Here is a 20,270-nt window from a genome sequence, read left to right on the forward strand (position 1 = left end):
AGCAGAAACGAAAGAAAGTGTTCAAGCGGCAAAAAGACTGTCAGCGATTACTTTCTCTTGCGGAGAAGACGTAATTCAATATAAACCGAGAAGGAAAGAGGAAAGCGACTCGAGCACAAACACCGCACGTTTCCGAACACCTGCACCGTCACCTCGGCGACGAAATGGAACGAAGGTAGAGGGATGGGGGGAAGGAAAAAGGGACGCGAAGGAGCACGGGGAGGAGGTTCCCAGCGTCTGAAGTGTTCCCGCCGTTGTTGGCTTCCGAAAAGGGCGACTTGAGGACGGCCGCCGCCAACGGCGCTGCCACCGATCTTTGGTTCCTCTATTTTTTTTTTTTATCGGCGCCTGCTCTCAAGATCGATAGCATCGGCTGGCCGAAGCTGCGAACACACGCACGCACGAGTACGCACAGACAGACGCGGGTACACACCGCTGCCTGAGTGCGCTGGGTGCCCGTCGTCGTCGGCCAGGTTGGTGCCGCTGCTCGCACCCTGTCTCACTAAATTCGTGCAGCGTTGCCGAAGCTGAAGCTCCCGACACTCAATCGGGAAAACTAACGTAATACGTTCGCGAGCGCACGTGGTTGCTTTGAGGGAGATTCAGTCGAGTCCAACTCGTCCACTGCCCAGAATAAAGCAGACGACGCTGAAGAGCACGAATTTCGTTGGATTTGTTAAGCAACAAATGCGCCAAGTTCGCTTTGTCGAGTCTCGGCGCCGCTTTGTTACTCACGCTGTATGAGTGACCGTTTAGCAGTTGCTGCGTTGCTGCGCAGTTTTTGACGAGAGTACGGTGAACGCGTCTCTCCTCCCCGCAGCTTCCTCAGCGCTGCTCGCTTATCGTTGAGAGACGAAGTGTATACAGAGAAACGCCAACCCCGCGCACCGCCTTCGCATTTTCCTTGTTGCCATCCCGTAGGCGGGCAATAAAGGTTCTCTCCGAACGCCGGCCGGGCCGCTTGTTCTGCATACGGGTGAGAGTGCGTTAAGAGCGAGTGTGGGTGCGCTGTGTAGCCTGGCTTGTTTTCAACGAGCTGCAACGGCGAATATATCGCGTCAACAGCTCGACAAGTGGAGCGGGGTTTTTCGGCGGAAAGGCAGAAGCGTAGGCGCTTTTGGAGGCCTTCTTCTGACGCGTTACTGGTTTCATCGCGGCTGATTTTCGGGGAGGTTTTGTGGGGTGTGAAGAGCATGACGAAATAGCAAAAAACTCAAATGATCGTGGTGCATGTGAGGAACGGAGTAGATGATTACCAATCATGTTCGTCGGCAGAATGACTTTTCAAAACGCCTTAGCTACAGAAACGGCTTTACCTGTTACAGGTTTACAGGTTTGCTTGTTTTATTTAAGTCATCCTTCTTGCTGCTGCTTCCAGTTCAAGGAGACGACGTTAAGGATTTCCTTTCTTGGACTTTCGAGGAAATTGCGAACGCGATGCTATTCTTCTAAAATAACCATCCTTTTTGCTCTTGGCAAGCTTTTTGTCACACCAGTTCTCGTGTTCAATTTTAGTGTAAGGCAGTTTGGAAGATTCAAAGTAGAATCAGTTGCGATGCATGTTACACCCAGTATATCTGCCAAAATTTAAGCGCGCTAACTGTCGCATAGCTGTGAGTGCTTTATTAGGATTTAGCATTACGGAGTCAGCATCGCGTACTTTAAAGACTGTCGCACGCATGACAACGCATTGCAATTATCCCATAAGACAGAGCAAGCAACCGAACTTTTTTTTAAGTGATTCAGGGCGCCACAAAACGCCACTAATATCTTGATTAGCGTATGACATCAGATGAATTGAAGAATTTTTTCATAAGCTTGGGCTTAAAACTGAACTTGCTGGCTTGATGATATAAAAGGTGAGGTTCGAATTATTTCAGCGCTTACCCACAGAGCGCACAGGTACAAAGGTGAAGCGGCTATTCCGAGCCTCAAAAGTGATGAGCGACTCGCGTAGAGCTGAAGAGATAATGCCGCGTTTGCCTCGCAAGTTACACTTTCACTGGTTACTTGCACGCCGTAAATAACGCTTAAAGCCGAAAGAGTTCATCGCAGAGTTGAAATCACCGCAGCAAAACAATCCGTATCACCCCCAGCAGCAAGTTGTGTGGATAAAAAGTAAAGTGTTGCAGAAAGCACTGCACTGCTTGTCTTGAAAGCGGGAGACATTCACTGATACGACGCAACTCTAAACTTAATAAAACACGTTGCGGGGCTAGTTGGTGATGCATTTTCTTTTCATGAAATTTAAACAGCGACGTATTTAGACGAATACACGGAAAAGCATGACAGGATGGGCGGTAAATAATATTAATGTGACGGTAATGTGGAGTTAACAGATTTCAATCAATCAATCAATCAACCAATCAATCAATCAATCAATCAATCAATCAATCAATCAATCAATCAATCAATCAATTTTAATTTCGCATACAAACTACACCGAAAAAGGGTGACTGATAAAAATCCGCTTCATTGCGGCTTGACTGAGACCCATCAGTAATAAGGTATACGATGCATTCGTACACGAATACAAAAAGGAGCTTGATTATTTATGGTAAAAAAATAAACAGGCAAAATACAGAACAAAAAGATATACATTGTCAGAAGTGCGGAAACTATGTAACAAATTTGAGATAATACTCTATTACTTTGTGCAGCGGCAGCAGTTTAAACACTTACATATCCTGCGCATTACTAATCTTATGTTTATAAAAAATTGGCCGACGATTACACTTCTCGGTAATGCGATCTTAGAGCGCAGCTGCTGCGATAATTCCAGCTTATAAGCGACCGCAGACCGAAGACGCAGTGGTGAAAGTAGGCGGACGTGGGTTTAGGCTTCGACAGCGCACACAGAGATCCGCCTCCGCTGCGCTTATCTCTGAGGCTTTACTCGGGGAATCCTCACTAGTAACATTTTCAAATGAAATTACAGCTTTAGTCTCGTGACAACGACGCAGGCAAGGATGTCAACTAATGTCATGTAATGGTTTATGTTATTCGTCGGAAATGACATTAACTTCGCCGCCTGACAAGGGGCCTACTGCAGTTGCTTAGAATTCAGTGGGTTCTGCAGCGCAATTCGCCCTTATTCACCGTCTCCCCTCTTCTCCTCCAGTTTCCTTAAATTTCGAGGGATTGATCATCAATCGCGCGCGTAGCTGCTCACCTAACGCACCATATTACGCACTGTTCGCACTTACGCTACTCCAATGAACACAAAAACGTCATGATCACTGTTGCAGTACAAACTGTCACCAACGGGAGAAGGACGGTTTCGCACATGCTAATTGAAACGGCATGGCAAAATGCCAGTGGCGACATCCGGCGCAGCTGCCTTTCTACACGATAGTTTAGGTAACGAGTTCATTTAGACAGATTGGGTGGAAGAGGGGAGAGACAAGCGTCGCATGCCGAAGGCGGTAGCGTATTAATCAAGCCGTCGACGCGTGAGTACGATCCTGGTAACACTGTCGAAAAACCAAGCACGAAATTTCCCGAAGCGGATGGCGGCGCCGAGAAAGGGAGCAGGCGCCCAGCTCCCGTAAAGCTGCGTCTCCTTCCCCTTGACTTATCGAACCATCTCGAACCGTAAGTCCGCGCGCGCTCCGTCGCCAGGGTCGCGAGGAGAGGAGGAACAGGGCCGTGAGCTGAGACGCGCTAACGGGAGCCCAAGCCTTCAAGCGTGGTCGAGAACAATTTTTAGAGCGCAGCTCTTTGGCGCCCGTTCGTGCGCGTCGCCGTTGTCCCTCGTAACCAGCTCCGCAACCTGGGCAGCACGCTGCTCTAGTTGCATGCGCTCCTGGCGCCATTTCTCCCGCACGCCCGAGCCGATAAGCATAGCTGCCACCGTTCACCACTGCGTGTTCCTATACAGGCCGCGCTGAGCTTTCTTCCTTGCGAATTTTGCGCTGAAAGCGTAGTTAGAGGGCCCGGGTCCTGACAAGCAATATATGGGTAATAGCCTGTAATGCGGCGAACGCCCCCAGCCCCAGTCCTATTTCCGCTTAGGCCAGGCTGATATATATACACATAGATACACATGCGTGTCTATATATAGATATGCAGACACGCACACGACCGCGCGGCGAACCGATACGCGCGAGCACTGATCTGGCATCAAGCGAGATATCGCCGCAGCTCCCTGTCTTCTTGCGACGCTGCTCCGCTCTTTACCTGGGCGCTGCATTCCATCCCGGATGGGGGGGTTAAAAATAACGTGAACATCGCCCCGTTGTGGACACACGCGCGCAGGAACAGCGCAGGCGGGCAGACCTCATGCACAAACGCACGCCGCACATGTATACGGGGGCAGGAACGACAATTTCGCTGCTCCCTTTCCGGCTGCGGTCTCAGCGGCGCTTCGCCAGCGTTTCGCATCACCGGTGGGCCTTCGGCTCGGAGTTATTGGGCAAACACACACAGTAAGCGCCGAAGATTGCGTCGTTGGCAGCGGCCACCGATCGCTCACTGCTGGACCCGTACGCCGCCACGCGGTGGCTGGGCCCAGATAAGTGCGCGCTGTCCCTCTCTCGGCGTCGGCTGAGCAAACGCGCTCTGCCAACGCGCAAACAAGCGCGCGCCGCTGGACACGCGCCGGCGGAGTGTGCTGGCACGCGGCTGGACCCGACACGTTACACGCGGCAGTGGTTGCTGTGCCCATTTGCCTCTGCTAGCTGGCTTTCCGCGTTTACCTGTTGTTCTTAATGGCTCACTTCCAGCCGTCCTCTTATCCTTTTGCTCCCCCCCCGCTTCCCTCCGGCACATCAGGGTCGGAAGCAACCGGCAGTGGAACTGCTTAGTTCCAGCCCCAGATATCAAGATAGGGAAATCTCTACCCTGAATTGCGATCCTTTTCTCTAGATTTTTCTATGGAGCGTCACATGCCCTTTTGTAAACAGAACAGCGTCGTAATTTTCTGCCCCCCCCCCCCCCCCCCGACCCTGCATTACCACCCGGTTAAAGGAGGAAGGGGGGGGCGGGGGGGAGGTTGCGGACTCAGCACCCGCTTTCCCCGTTCCCAGATCACCACTGACGCGCACGTCGTTCTCGAGCAGCCGACTCAGTACAACGTGGTAGCTTTCAAATACGCTCGGTACCAAAGCGTTCTAAGGTGCCCTAGATGGACAGTGCATGCCGCGTTGGCTCAGTGGGATGGCGTTATGCTACTCGGCAGAAATTCGAGAGTTCGTTGCCAGCATAGATCCTGCAGGTATTTTTGATGGAAGCGAAACTCGAGAACTTCCCTGTATTGAATTTAAGTGCTGGTTAAAAAAGTCCCTGGTGGTTGTAATTTATCCCGAGCCGTTCACCACGGCCTGCTCATGGTCCACAGTGCCGCCTTGACAGATGAAAATTCGCCAAACAAATTTTGCAACGAACGTTGTCGTCGGTCTCCGCTTCCACCGCGTCCCACTCGCGTCTGCAGCGGGGTGCCCGAGCAGCGTATTACGGAACGGCCTCGTTGCGGCGGGGAAGCCCTAGAGTGGGGCGGCAAGGCACGCCATCGATGTCCCCGTTCCTTTCCTTCCCTTCCCGTCCCTCCCCGTGCTTCCGTTGTTTCCCCTCTACCCTAGCCGCGCGCTCCCTCCTCCCGCGTGCGCGGCTCTCCTTACCACCTTTCGGGCAGCAGCTGGTTTCGATGGCCGCGCGCTTCTTTTTGCCATCAGGCGAAAACGATGGACTGCGAGAGAGCCGGCCCGCCGGGAACAGCCTCTCCGACCGCTGCCTCATTGCTCTCGCTGGCTGCTCGATTCGAGAAAAGAACCGAGCCACCCCCTCAATCCTTTCCTTCCAGCTGCCCGGAGCGCCGGCCTTCTCTTCTGGCCTCTCCCGTGTAGCCTGGTCAGTCAAGGACGTTCATTGCTGCCGCGCGTCGTGGCGTTGCCATAATGACGATATAAGCTCTATCAGACACACTGGAATCGAGGTGCGGGTTTTTCTTCCCCCCTCTTGTTCTGAGCACCAGACTTGTTGCAGGATTTTTTTTCCCCGAGCTTCCAAAGGTTGCGAGATATACACCGTGATATTGGAGAAGTGATCAAAAACGAATCTTGTCGATTAGAGGAACGAAAGCGCCTGCTATCTCACACATACGCCGAGGGCTACGTCGTTTCCTTTGCGCTGCTTCTTTTTGTACCTGCGCCTGCAAGGAGCAGGTTAGAAACTGTAGGCAGAAAAAAAAAAAGCATCGAGCAGGTGTCTCCGATAGGAAGGGTCCCACGTACGAGATATGTACTCGCCGGTGAAACTTAAGTGATAATGTTCTCATTGTTAAAATAAATTTATTCGGCCAAACTGCCTACGTGCCTCGGTCTTCATGTCTTGTACCTTAGCGCGGTTGGGCGACGAGTGTAAACGAATCGCTCTCGTCTGTATCTCCCCCACGAAGTCCAGGAGGGCTTCGGATGTCTACATACGTACATGGTCTGTTCTGAAAGTAGCAGGACTCATTTTTTTAAACAAAATCTATTCAAGAGAATAGTACAAACGATTACAATTTTTCAAGGTAGCACCCTTCCGCACCCACACGCTGCTGCCAATGATATTTACAGTTTTCGTACGCCTCCAGGAACGCCTGGACCGGAGCGCTGTTTAGCACCCTTGTCACGGCCTGTTGAACCACCTCTACCGATCCGTGATGTTTCCCCTCGAGCGTCAATTTTATTCTCGGGAATAGAAAAAAGTCTGGTGGGGCCAAGTCGAGGCTCTAGGGGGGCTGAGGCAGCGTTGCCGCCTTGTGCTGGGCAAAAAATCGGGGTCCTCATTCACATGATGAAGAAGATCCTACCGGTTGGCCTTTTCCTCCTCTGACAACACTCCCGGCACCAACTTCGCGCACGCTTTCCTCATGGATAAGTTTTCTGTCACAATCTCAAAAACTTGGGTTTGTGGAATGCTCAAGTAATCAGCAATCATTCTGATACTCATTCTACGATCACTGTTAAGTAAATGTTTCACTCGCTACACATTTTCGTTCGTCTTGCTGGTCGAAGGGCGTCTGGAGCGGTCGTCTTCCTCCACTCTTTCCTTACCTTCTCGTAAAAGCTTGTGCCACTCAAAAAACACCTGATCTACCCATCGAAGCGTCACCGTAGGCCTATTTAATCATGTTGTTAGTCTCTTTGCCCGTTTTACCCAGATTTACTCAAAATGTGATCGCGTATCGCTGATACAGTAAACGCTCGACGATTCTGTGTGACGAGACGTTTCGACAGGGGTTCGCAGTACAAGCGACCTCCTCTCTTCAACGGCCGAGAGCCGACTGCCGATTTTCCCCAGCATTCCCAATAGGGAACCCAAGCTCAAGTTTGGGAGCGCGACGCCAGCGCCGCAGCGGCGAGCAGCGGAAACTCGGGGCGGCGCCGTAGCAGACGCCCTGCTAGCTTTGTGTGTACGTGCGACGGGAGAGTCGCGCGAGGCGCAATCTTCGCGCTGAGAGACGCGGTCTCGGCGAAGCAAAAAGGAGGTAGTACGAAGGCCGTAATGTAAAAATTAAAGCGTATGTACACGGTGATCCACTCTTACCGTGAACACGCGAGTATGCGGCCGCGCTCTTCGGAGAGCCAGTGAGTCTGTCCCTACCATGCACGAAAAAAGTGGCAGACGACGCGCAGGCAAGTCGCTCGCTGCTCGATTTTCCAGCCTTGCGACTGCGAGTCGCAAGCCGCTGAACTAATCGGCGAGACAGTCGAGCTTTTGGCAATGACGCCGTCCGCGGACAGTCGAGCTTTCGGCAACGACGTCGCCCGCGGCCACGCCGAGCTGCGCTGCTCCCTCGCTGCCGTAGTCGTCGCTAAGCCTAACCATTTCGCATCGATACTGCAGCTGAGGGCACTTCGGAACTGGCCAGCGCTGTAATAAAGGTGCTACTCGCGTCACCGTTTTACTATGTTCACCGTCACATAATAAAACAATGACGTGATCGATTTCCGTGATGCCTTTAACTGCGGAGCCAGGTGACAACAGGCGAGCAGCACTGGGCATCAGCAAAGCGGCTCTGGAAAAGAAATATGCTTGTATCGCAGTTATCACTTCTACCAGCAGCTCGGTATTGGCCAACGATCCTCAAAAATGATTCATTTTCGACGTTGCTCTACTCCAGGGTTTGGTATGAACGCGAACAAACAATATTAGCGTATTTTTCTGACGGCGGCGGCAGGCAAACAGGTCGGCAGGCCGGCCCTGAGAAGCGCGCCGCTGTCGCTGTCATCACGACGCTTATACGACTGTGGTGCACATCAATACCGTCACGACACCCTCCTGGTCGCCGTAGTGCATTGCGAATCGCACCGAGCGCAAGTGCAGGAGACGCGGTCAAAGCAGACGAAATTCTCGAAAGCGCGCAAGCAATGTTATTCCGGAGAGTTTTCGTTTCAAGCGAGAAGGCGACCCGCAGGTCGCACTTGCAAGTGTGAACAATGGTGGTCAAATGTTTAGGGGGTTCCCCCAAGGTGGAGTAGAATGTTGACGAACTGTTGCCTGGTCGCATGTCCTTTCGACTCGCACGTAAGTGGATCGCCGTGCGCATCGCATGCAACAACTGACAACTACGATCAACAAGTGTCTCGCTTTATTTCGCAGAGCTGATAGTACTTCGCATTTTTCGAGCATATAATTATACAGTGGACTTACCTCTAGTTACATGTCATACAGTACGACGTTAATACTCACTCGAGAAACGCATTTTACAGTCAAATGGGCCTCCTCATTGTCGATCGTCTGCTCCACACAGTAGACGCGACTAATCAGTTTCCCCCCTTTAGTTAAGTTTGCATTGCAATACTGCGCGTCAGTCTGAACGATCTTATTGTGGCTCATGCAGGCGACACATCGCGACAGCGCGGGCGCGCGCACGTGCAGGAAAGCGCGCGTGCAAAGAAGCGTGGTGAAAGCAGCGCGAGCCGCGAGCAGCGCCCCAGTTTTTACTTTTCTCCCATAGATGGCGCTGCACATCAGGCGCAGCAGCGCCACCCGGCGATGCTTTGGGAGCCTATATCCCCCTTCAACGATCCTGCACGCGCAGACCACCTCTCGTCCGCCCGTTCGCCCAGGAAAAAACCAGTCCTACTACTTTCAGAACAGACCCTGTATCTTGACTTCTTCGACGTTGTTTCCCCTCTTCAGTGCTTTTAACGAGAATCACTTTTTTTTCTCTACATCGTGCTGTGCATCAGGCGGATATGACTTGATTACCGTCGTTACTTGTTGACTCAGTCACCCTCTTGCGCAATGATTGGATTAATCAATGAATCGGCCGCCGCGATGTCTCAGTGGGTATGATGCTCGGCTGCTGACCCGAAAAACGCGGCGGCCGAATTTCGATGAAGGCGAAATTCTAGAGGCCCGTGTACTGTGCGATGTCAGGGCACGTTAAAGAACTCCAGGTGTTCCAAATTTCCGGAGCCCTTCACTACGGCGTCCCTCATAACCGCAGTCGCTTTGGGACGTTAAACTCCATAACACCAACACCAATCAATGAATCAGCCAGTCATTCAGTAAATCAATCAATCAATAAATAAATCAATGAATGAGTGAGTGAATTAATTAATTAATGATTTCATTTTATCCTGTCAAAAAAGTAACGTAGTTGTCCCCTCTCCACTCCGTATGTTCGTGAGCGTGGTCCATCCCGCCACCTTGATTGTCCACCTCGCGAGCCGGTGCGGTCCAGACCCCGGGGCGGGTTCGCTGCTTCTTCAACGGGACGAAGGGAGGATACGCGTCACGAGGGCCGCGAGAACAAAAGGACTCGCGGTGGCAGCACCCGAGGAAGACACGAACAGAGGAGCGAGCTCCCGATTGTTCCCCTCCACGGTATCGGTCGCACAGCAGTCCATTGTGGCTCGTCAGAGGTCCGAAATGGAAGCGGGCGCGAGGCTCTAGCCGTCACCCGAGAAGAGCGGCCAGGAAGGAGAGAGATAGCCCCCCCCATCCCTGCGGCTAACAATGAGAGCGGCGCTGTCCTCCTTTGTCCACGTCAGCTCGCACCGAGCACGCTCCCGTTGCTCATGTCGCGGCCCCTCGCGCTGTCTTGTCCGCAGAGGCGCCCCGACTCCCGTGCCGCCAGCGTACTGCCGCTGTCGCCCGAAGGCGGTGTGGCGAGTCATCTCCTTGTTCTCCGTCTTCCGGCCTGCCTTCTGTTTTCTTGCTCCTGTGCCCTCTTCTCTTCCCGCCACCTTGTCCTCCTCAGTGCCGTCTCGCTCGCATCGCCCTTCTCTACTTCTCGCTCCCTTTTTGCTTTCACTATCTATTACTACATCGACGGTTGCATGCAACTTTACACGGGTGTGCGAATTCCAAGAAGCGCCCGCGCTCAATACGAACAAAACTGCTCCTTTCTCTATCGTCTACACAGCGTCAGTTTTCATCACTTTTTCGATTAAGTTTTGCGACCTTTCAAGTGATATCGCGTTTCAACCACCCAACTTGCCTTCTGGTTTTGTTTTAGGCAGCGCTCGTCTTGTTACAGAGTGTTACTTTGTGTCTATGGCAAGAGCAACGGAGCAGGGGCGGCAGTTTTTCTTCGAACACTTTGTGACATGTAGCGGAAATGGGGTGAACTGTGCTCCTCATAGCGGGAGATGGATCGCAGCGTTTTCGCGGCAAGAGGAGACGCCTTCGTGAGGGGCGTACCGGAGAGGTCAGGGTATCAGTAGCAAAAGGCTTTTAGCATGGTGCTGAGCGGCATAATGGAATGCTGGGGCTTCACCGAAAGGAAATCGCGAGCCTAGCTCTAACGTAAAAGACACAGTGTTTTATCGTTCATTTTGGCGTCTTATGTCTTTCTTTTTTGATCCTTCCTTTCCTAGGCCTTCAGCCAGTAAACACTCTCGTATGGCGCTACAGAGTGGGCGTGGGCGCGTTCTTTTTTATTTATAGCTTAATTAAATGCAATGAGATAACTTTTTTTTTTTTCATATACCTACGCACTGATGAGAACATATTAGTTTACATCAGGACCAGACCAAAATAGAAGTTCCGGGTCCAATGTATAAGTGCAGTCTTGCATTTTTTCGAAAGCAGGCTGAAATCAGAATGAATGAGTACCCCGTGCACGCTCATTTAAACTTAATTCTGTTGTGGTGTCACATGCGCAGAAAGGGACACCTTGTGGCTATAGTAGAAACTACTTTCTTGTTTCACTTCAGTTGCGTCATTGTTATCAGAACTCCGTAAAAACCGGTAAGGGCTGAAGAAATATATGGGTCACTCCTGGAGGACACTACTGGTGGGCTCCATTTGAGTCGTGGATTTCTTGAATTCTTGGAATTTATTGGTTTGGTTTGTGGGGTTTAACGTCCCAAAGCGACTAAGGCTATGAGAGACGCCGTAGTGAAGGGCTCCGGAAATTTCGACCACCTGGGGTTCTTTAACGTGCACTGACATCGCACAGTACACGGGCCTCTAGAATTTCTCCTCCAAAGAAATTCCAGCCGCCGCGGCCGGGATCGAACCCGCGTCTTTTGGGTCAGCAGCCGAGCACCATAGCCGCTGAGCCACCGCGGCGGCTTGGAATTTATTGTTCTGTAAAATGCGGTTCAGCATGGTTTAAACCAGACTAAAATTTCTAGTTTCGGGAGAGGAAACAGGGGAAAAGCCCCCCTCCCTTCGGCTAACGTGTTCCTGTGTTAGCCGATGATTGAACAATTCGCAGCTACGCGACGTTGGCTTGTGGTGCAGCATCCCAGCAAAGTCCTTGAAGGACACCAACAACGGAGGTCGCTCAAATGCACCTTCAACTGTCCGAAACGTAGAAAGAAGTAAACCGTGCATTATTCCTTTTCGGGAGATGGCCGGGGGTGTCTCTGTCTATGTACTCCGTCTCTATACGCCTATCTTTTGTTTCCACTCATAGCGAACAGAAGTCCACCAAATTCTTCTCGCAATTCATTCCTTTGCCTCATTTCTTTGTTGTAGTTTATTCTCCTGTACTTCCGTTTGTCTTCTACTACGCTCTTCCGTGTTCGTCGGCCCTGTCCCCGCACCAAGTGACATCCTGCGCTGACTGGCCGCGCGAATGATGATATCCACGTTGCCGCGGCTGCACAAAGAAGGCGCGACGTCTCCGAAATCCTCGTTGTCGGACGGCGCGGCAAAAATCGAACAATCGGCGGAGCACAGGGGCGCAGCGAGTTGCGTCTTCGTCGCGCCGCTCTCCGTCTCGCTATTTCTCGTACGTTCTTCTTGCTCCCGTGTCGCGCTGTCTTCGTCGTCCCAGAGAGCGACCGCCGTCGCCCAGGGCCTCGCTGCTTGCTCCATGAAGCCGCCTTCGGAGTAGAGAGAGCGGCTACGCGCGCGAAGTGTCAAAGGCGCCCGCGCGGACACGATGTGACAGCGCGTCGTGCTCGCCCTGCCAATGCAGGTCCCCCGGAGCCCCTGAAGCGCGACAGGCAGATCTGTCGCGTGGACTCTCTTTCTTGGAGAGAACTCTTTCCTTCCCTCAGCAGTTCCCCCTTGTACCAGTTCCCTTTGCTCTCGATGTTCCGTTTTCTCTCCCTTTCTCCTCTGTCTTTCCGCGCTCCCTTAAGTCTCCCGGTCTTCGTTCTATTTTTTATTTATTTATTTATTTTTTTTTCTGTCGTGTGCCGCGTGACGGTAGCTTTTGTTTCCTGAATTCCGTTCTCGTCGCGGGGATTGGCGGCTCCTGCTCCCGCTGCCTTCTTAAGCTTCTTCTTGGTTTCTTTGCTTCTTCGCAAAGCTGGGCGGGAAAAGGGTGAAGCAAGGAGGTTCATTGTCGGATTTGGTGCTATTTGAGTGCGTTTGTTCGTGCTTTATAGGTCACGTTCCTTATTTTTTTTTATTTTTTTGTGGCGGACTTTGCTGATTAGTATATCCGTTGTAGGAAGTGGTGTTGTTTTCGGTTATCTATTTCCTCTTTCCTTCTTACGCTTGTCACCATTTATTTATTTATTTTGTTTTCATATAACTTGCATTCGAAATCCTTCAAATCCAGTACGCGTCAGTTTTTGAGCCAAATATGTAATTTTAAGCGAGTGATGTAAAGGGGCGACAGCATTTCGCGCGAAAATATGATACAAGTAATACGCACATGTTGGAGCGCCTTTTAATGACACCTATAAAGTGCAGTCTGAGGGCAATGACTTATTTAACGCCTACAAAGCTCGACAGTAAATAAGGAGGCGCCGATTATTGCAATTTGTGAACGCAAAGCATTTCTATAAAGTCCTGCCGAAGAGACCTGATCCTTTTATGGGCGGTGTCACCGAACGTTCCTGTCGTCACGCCTTTCATCGCGACAGTGTTAACTCTTTGTCTTTCCCAGGATTAGTGAAAAAAACATAAAAAGACAGTAATGGTGAAGAAAAGCATGCAAAACGCATCGGGTTTCTTTTTATCGGCGTAGACAGATGTTGCGAGTGAGGTTGTATCGTTTTAAATTTCACAGCGCTGAAGCAGAGAACGGAGCCAAGAGAAAGGGGCAAAGTAAACCAAGCGAGGCGTTTCTTCAAGCGTGGAGAGACCGGAGAGAGAGAGAGAGAGAGAGAGCAGTTGGGCGGCGGCAAGCCGGAGTAGAAAGAGATACATCTAATTCCGCCGCTCCAACTGTTGCCTTCGCGGCCGTTTTTCCCAAGTTTTCAAACTCCTCTAACGAGCCAGGCCACTTCTGGCAGTCGGGGCCGTACTCCCTTCCTCTCCGCAACCGCGCTTGCTCGGTGGTCGTGGAAATACGTGTTCTCGCAAAGAGCTGCCTCCTCTTCCGCATTGTTTCGCGCTTCGGTGCGTTTCTTTTTTTATTTGTTTGTTTTTCGCGCTCCTTGCCCCCGGCCGTTCTTCTTTTTTCGCTTCGCTCGCTTCTGGCGTGGGCCGACGTTGCGCTCGAATTTCTTCCAGTCGCAGCGTTACTCGGCGGCAGCGCCGAAGCAGCGCTGCACCCGGGCCCATTTGTCGACGGGCGCTATTAGCGTTGACACGGCTTTAGCGCGGCCCCCGGCGGCGTCGTTTTCTTGGGGGCTGCTGCGCGCTGCAGAACGTGACACGTGCCGCACCGGTGCGTTCAGGTTGCGCGAAGCTTGCTGATGAAAGGAGCAGCGCAAGGTTGTGGAGAAAGAAAACGCGAAACAGCAACAGTTGCCTCACTTTAGGTGGACACCTGAACCGCGCCACGAGTCAGCGGATGAAGAGATCATAAAAGGGACAGGGAGCGCTGGAAACAAAGCAACAATAAAGAAAGGAACGGGTTGTAGCGGAGAGGCTGCCCTCGCTTACGATGTGGCGGTTCGTTTGGTTTTCGTACCTCGTGTTTATTTTCTTATAGGTCGTTCTCACCCGTCGTTGTTGTGTGCGTAAGCTGTTCGTTAGCTGTCGTCTCTCAGGTTCTTGTGTGTGTTGCGTTAAGCGATTTCTGTCGAGTTACGAATGGCCACTGGAAGCGCGTATGGGTCGCTGACGATGCGCTGTGATCGGTGGTAATGCGACAGAGCCGTAGTCAAGTTTCACCTCATCGCGCTAGAAAGAAAATACTTCATAAATCTTTTGGTGATGGTGTGCTTGCCTCGGTGATGCACTGCTTATGGCGATGAGTCAGTAAATATGAGCGTGGAACAGGAGTGTCCTATGCCTCGGTCGTTTATCACTTGTAGCATAATAGAATGGAATAATGAGATAACGAAGGAAAGAAAGAAAGAGAGAAAGGAATGCGAAAACGATAAGAGAAAGCATTATCACAGCTTTGAATTAGCTGTACGAATAAGATCTCGTGTAAAAATTTAATTCAAGCTGATATACGTGTTTCCACCGATGCGTCAAATAATCATGCTTGTCAGATATGTTGTAAAGAGTTCATTAATTCAATAATTGTTCTTTAAACCTAAAACAAATGCGGGGCTTTCTTATAGGTTGTTACATGGCCGTTTCAGTTCCTGCGTGAAGGCTCATTTCTGAGTTTGTCGTTAACGTACGTATGACAGCAGCGAGAACTAAAGATATCAAAGCAAAAAAAAAAGAAGCTCTTGTGGGCGTAAAACCGCTCGCACTGACAAAGAAATAGACTTAGCCTCTACGAGTTCGCCCTCAGAGCATGCCGCATGCAACATTATTACTCCTGACTTGCCTTTACCATACAGACCCGTCCGGGCATTGCGCAGTGGGACAGAAGTATTCAAGAACAGTCACTAGAGCAAGATATTTGTACAGAAACAATACTACAGTTATTACTATAGTACCTTTCCTATCGCTAATACTGCTACTTTAGAAAAGAAAAATTAGTGCACTGTGGCCGTTGTGTATCTGTGCAGAGCAGAGTCTCCAGTAAGGACATAGCAGTGAGCACAAGGTTCTCTTCTTTTGCCTGAAGTCTCATGAAATGGCCATTTTTTTTTTTTTTTGCGAAATGCTGTCGCAGTCAGGAAAGCATGATGTGGACTATAGAAAGGAAAATAGATCTCGTGTGACGTTCGCGGTGCAGACGCGCGGGAGCAAAGGCAGGACGCGAGCGAAAAACACGCAGACGAACGCATAAATGGAAAGAATGCGAGCATCGAATAATCTGGTCTATTACTTTTGATCTAAAGCTCAGGTTTCCGCCTTTTTCATCCCCCTTTCATGTTCCTGATTCAACGCGGGACGAAAATAGAAGGCATGTTCTCCGTCGGTTTTGCAACCTCCACGGGCTCTTGATGCCCCCAGCGATGTTACTGTTTTCGAGTAATTTGAGCCGACTCAAGCCTCCCCGCCATGCATTCGCATCCGTGCTGGAACGCGGAGGATTGTCTTGCTGCGTTGCGAAAGATGCACGCGAAAGCACCACGCGCGGTGCTCGCGCGTGCTATTGATAAGAGCCTACTCCGTGAACCCTCTTGCTTGTGTGCACAGAGCGCTCCCCGCTGCATTACGTAAATCGAGATGCGTGCTCTTCAAAGCGCGCCCTCGCGCACTCGACGCTAGCAACAGTCGGCCCCAGGGCTCTCGGGGAGCTCACCGGAGGCAGAATGGGATCTCCGTGGTTCGAACGTTGAAACACTGTTCAGGTGTGACCTGTATAGCACTGGCTGCGCTCTGAACGTTCGGCGGCAGCCACAGCGGATCTGGTTTCGTCCAAAACAGTAGCCGCTTTTCTTTTTTTATTACTTGATTTATACTTAAAGCTCACCTTTACATGTTTACCGTCGTTAGATCAAGATTGGCGATCCCTTCATGTACCTTTATGTTGGCCACGAAAAATAACTTTGTTTTCGTTTTGTAAGAAAAAACTATATATACCATCAGGTTAATGTGCGTATTTTCTTCACAAAATTCTCCCGTGTAGCTTGTATACCTTCGGATTGGTCGCTTCGTCTGGCCCATTTCCGCGGCTCCTTTTCAGATTGTGTGTGGCATTCTCTAAAGCGGGCTTTTTGGATCGAATGCAGCGCTGGAGATCTAGGTGCTCCAAGAAGGAATAAGAAGAGTAAATACGAACCGAAAGGCGGCGCTCTGTGTTTCTCCAGATGATTTCATATTTTTTGTACACTTAGCTCGGCGGCGCAGTCTTCAGAAACTGGAAAGCGGGTCAAACCCCTCTCCGTGCTCTCCCTTTCCTCAATGGCGCGTTCGGTGCATCCCCCGAGGAAAGCAGCGGAAAGTGGCTGGCAGTTTTTACAATCGTAAAAGAAAGCTCTCGACGCTATATAGCGGTATAGTATTCTTCCCGGTCGACAGGCAATGCCTTTTTTTTCTCTCTCTTTATTTACGTTCTGCCCCTGCATCCCTGAGCTTCGGCCGGCTTCCTCGCCTGTTTATTCTCTTCGCGAGCATTTCGACGTCGCATTAAGTGCGCTCGGCGGTTGTTCTCTGCTCGGAATACATTATATCGAACGCGCTCCCTAATGTGTTTGCGCGACGTGACTGCAGGCTCGTTGCCCGTCTCGCAGTGCGGAATATCTAGCTTATGCTGCATGCATAAATGGCGAGGAAGAGCGCGGATGAAAGAGCAAGCCTCGAGCGGCGCGGTGCAGTCTATTACCTTTCTTACAGAGCCTTGCTTCGGGCCTTTGTTTGTGTATTTTTGTTTCCGCCTTGACATAGGATTGTTATTTGTGATGTAGTTTTCACCTTGATCAGCCTTGCTTCCTGTTGTGTCCCCTTATTGCTTTGTGTGTGTGCGCCCCCGCGTCCTCCTCCTAACGACCACTCAATCCTCCTCCTAACGACCGCTTGCCCCTCGTCGCACGCTGTCGCCGGATGCCCCCCCACGGTGCGCCCCCGCACCCTCCTCCTGTTCTGGGAAGCCACTCCCTGCCGTGGACGCTTCTCCACTCCCTCCTTTCTTCGGGCGGCCAGTTCGGCTCCTGCCTCGGTCGACGCTGGTCGCACCCTCATCGGCTTTAAATAAACGAAGTCTAAAAGTACCGTGTGCGTCTTTCGCTGCATTCAACACAGCGACCGGACACGACAGTGGCGACGAGAAAGTGGATTCGACCCGCGCTACGCAACGCTATTGACAAGCCATGGCTACGCGAGGGTTTCCCAATCAGATACCAGAGTTCAACGGCTCATCGTGGTCATCGTGGGTTGGACGCCTTCAGTTCTACTTTGAAGCTAACAACATCACAGACCCAGCCTTGAAGAGGGCCAACCTGCTGACGCTGTGCGGGGAGCAGACCTACGATACTGTCTGCGCCCTTATTCAGCCAAGCACACCAGCGGCAGTGTCTTACGACGACATCGTAAAAGCGCTGCAAAAGCACTACGACCCAAGGCCATCCGAGGTCTACAGCCGGGCTCGCTTCCAACGACGAGATCAACTGGAAGGAGAAACTGTGAGCGCCTACGTAGCCGCGCTCAAGAAGCTCGCTGCCGACTGCAATTTTGGAACGCTGTCGACAACAGCTACCGGGCAGGAGGGAGACGCAGCTTCTTCTGCTAACACCACCATGCTTCCCTTGGACGTGATGTTACGCGACAGATTTGTGTGCGGACTGAGTGACGAGTCACTGCAGCAGCGCCTGTTCGCTGAGAAGGACCTCACATTCAGCAAAGCTTACGACATCGCCGTTCGAGCGGAGAGCGCCGGTCACCAGCAGAGAGGGATTCGCCGGAACACCGAGCCGGTACACCAGACAAGCAACCAGGTGCGCAAGCCTTCTGTTGTTGTAAAATCGGTCAAAAAGGCACAACGCTGCTGGCGGTGTGACGACCAACACAACCCCCAGGGATGTCGATTCCAGTCAGCCACGTGTAACTTTTGCCACAAGCGAGGGCATATCGAAAGAGCATGCATTACGAAACGGAGACTTGCCAAGATAAAGTCACCTTCCCAGCCTAATCACAGCGTCAACGCCTCAGAGAATACGCCGCTATCTGATCTCCATGGAACAACATCAGCAACACCATCTGTGTTGTACGACCTGAACACCATGAATCTCGGCACGCGACCGAAGATTTTTACAGAAGTAAGCGTACATCACCAGCTGATTAAGTTCGAGGTGAACTCCGGTGCAGCCTGTACTCTGATCAGTGAGGACACGTTCCGAACTTCATGGCCATCTGACGCACCCGCCCTGCAACAAGACGACACGCACCTGCGAACGTGGTCAGGACAGAATCTGCCACTATTGGGCTCTGCCAACGTGCAGGTTAACTACAACGGCCAGACCCATACGCTACCCCTGCTTGTTGTGAAGGGCACAGGATCAAGCCTTCTAGGGAGAAACTGGTTTTCTCCACTAGGCGTGATGATATGCGGCATACACCAGACGCCGAGCCAGAACATGGTTGAGCAACTGCAAGAGAAATACGAAAGAGTATTCTCGGAAGAGATTCCAGGAAACGAAGGGCCCCCGGTCACACTGGAGTTGTTGGACAACGCGCAACCCAAATTTCTGAAGGCCAGGCCGGTGCCGTTTGCTCTCCGAGATTCAGTTGAAAAAGAGTTGGACAAACTGGAGCAGCAAGGTGTCATCGAGCCGACGCAGCATTCCATCAAACTCTCAGCGTACGACTACGCTCTGGTCTACCGCAATGGGAGTAAACATCAAAACGCCGATGCGCTAAGCCGTCTGCCACTAGACGCAACTGTTGACGAACCATTTCCACCAGGAGACGTTCTGATGTTCGAAGCACTGCCAGAACCTCCGCTTACAGCAGGCACAGTTGCAGCATCTACGCAGAAGTGCGCAGCTCTCCGGCTAGTTTACACAGCTGTTCAACAAGGCAACGTGCATAAACTCAAAGGGGACAACTTCGACGCTTACCGCAGGCGAGCTACAGAGTTGAGCACCCATCGCGGCTGCATCATATTTGGGTCCCGAGTTGTGATGCCGAGAGAACTACGCGCACAAGCTATGTCTCTCATCCACGCCGGACATCGGGGCATCGTTGCAATGAAAAAGTGTGCCAGAAGCTACATGTGGTGGCCTGGCATTGACAACGACATCGAAACAGTGGTGCGAGAATGCAAGCCTTGCCAGAGCAGCCGGAGCGCCCCGCCGAAAGCTCCTGTCCCAGAATGGGAAAAGCCAGACACACCATGGCACACACTGCACATTGATTTTGCAGGACCAATTGAGGGCTGCACTTTCCTTGTGGTCGTAGATGCCTACACAAAGTGGCTTGAGATAAGGCAAATGGGACAGACGACTTCGGCAGCAGTCATTGACAACCTCCGATCACTATTTGCAACGTTCGGCCTGCCGCGCAAGGTAGTGTCGGACAACGGAACACCGTTTGTGTCTGCGGAGATCCTCAAGTTTTATCGCGACAACGGGATCTCATCAGTTACATCGGCCCCCTACCACCCAGCGACAAACGGACAAGCCGAGCGCTACGTAGCCGAGCTAAAACGCGCCCTTGAAAGAGATCAGACAGGCTCGCTGCAGCGCCGCCTTGCGCGCTTTCTCTTCAAGCAGCACACGACGGTTCAGAGCACAACAGGCGAGACCCCCTCGAAAATGATGTTCGAGCGTGAAATGCGAACCCAGCTCACAGCCATCCTCCCCGAGCCAAAGGCAGAGACGTTCCGGGAAGAAAAAGCAATTCCGCGCTGCGGCACGCTTAATGAGGGGCAGCGCGTCCTCGCCCGACAGTTTCTGAAAAAGCCACGCTGGGAGGAAGCTACAATTGTCAGACGCATAGGCCTGCGCTCTTGGCTCGTCAACATACATGGCACAGTAGCACGCCGACATCTCAACCAGCTGCGTAGATTTACGACGCCGTCTGAGAGCTGTCCGCCAGCGGAGAGAACACGTGCACCATTTTCCCACATAGCCTGGCACCTCTTCCCGGAAGAAGAGACTTCGCCCAGGACAGACCCAGGAGACACAGCGAAC

At 51.7% G+C, this 20,270-nt stretch overlaps 2 protein-coding genes across 5 annotated transcripts in view; one reads left to right on the top strand and one right to left on the bottom strand.

The window, feature by feature from the left end:
• The window catches only part of Shrm (shroom), a 444,260-nt gene that overhangs the window by 312,736 nt on the left and 111,254 nt on the right, over positions 1 to 20,270 (top strand). The gene's annotated exons all lie outside the window — the stretch shown is intronic.
• Positions 1 to 20,270, bottom strand: part of LOC149372430 (uncharacterized) — a 276,300-nt gene that overhangs the window by 126,348 nt on the left and 129,682 nt on the right. The window lies entirely within an intron of this gene.

The sequence above is a fragment of the Amblyomma mixtum genome, chromosome 1 (genome assembly GCF_055824585.1).
Source record: "Amblyomma mixtum isolate Tamu chromosome 1, ASM5582458v1, whole genome shotgun sequence".
Taxonomy (NCBI): domain Eukaryota; kingdom Metazoa; phylum Arthropoda; class Arachnida; order Ixodida; family Ixodidae; genus Amblyomma; species Amblyomma mixtum.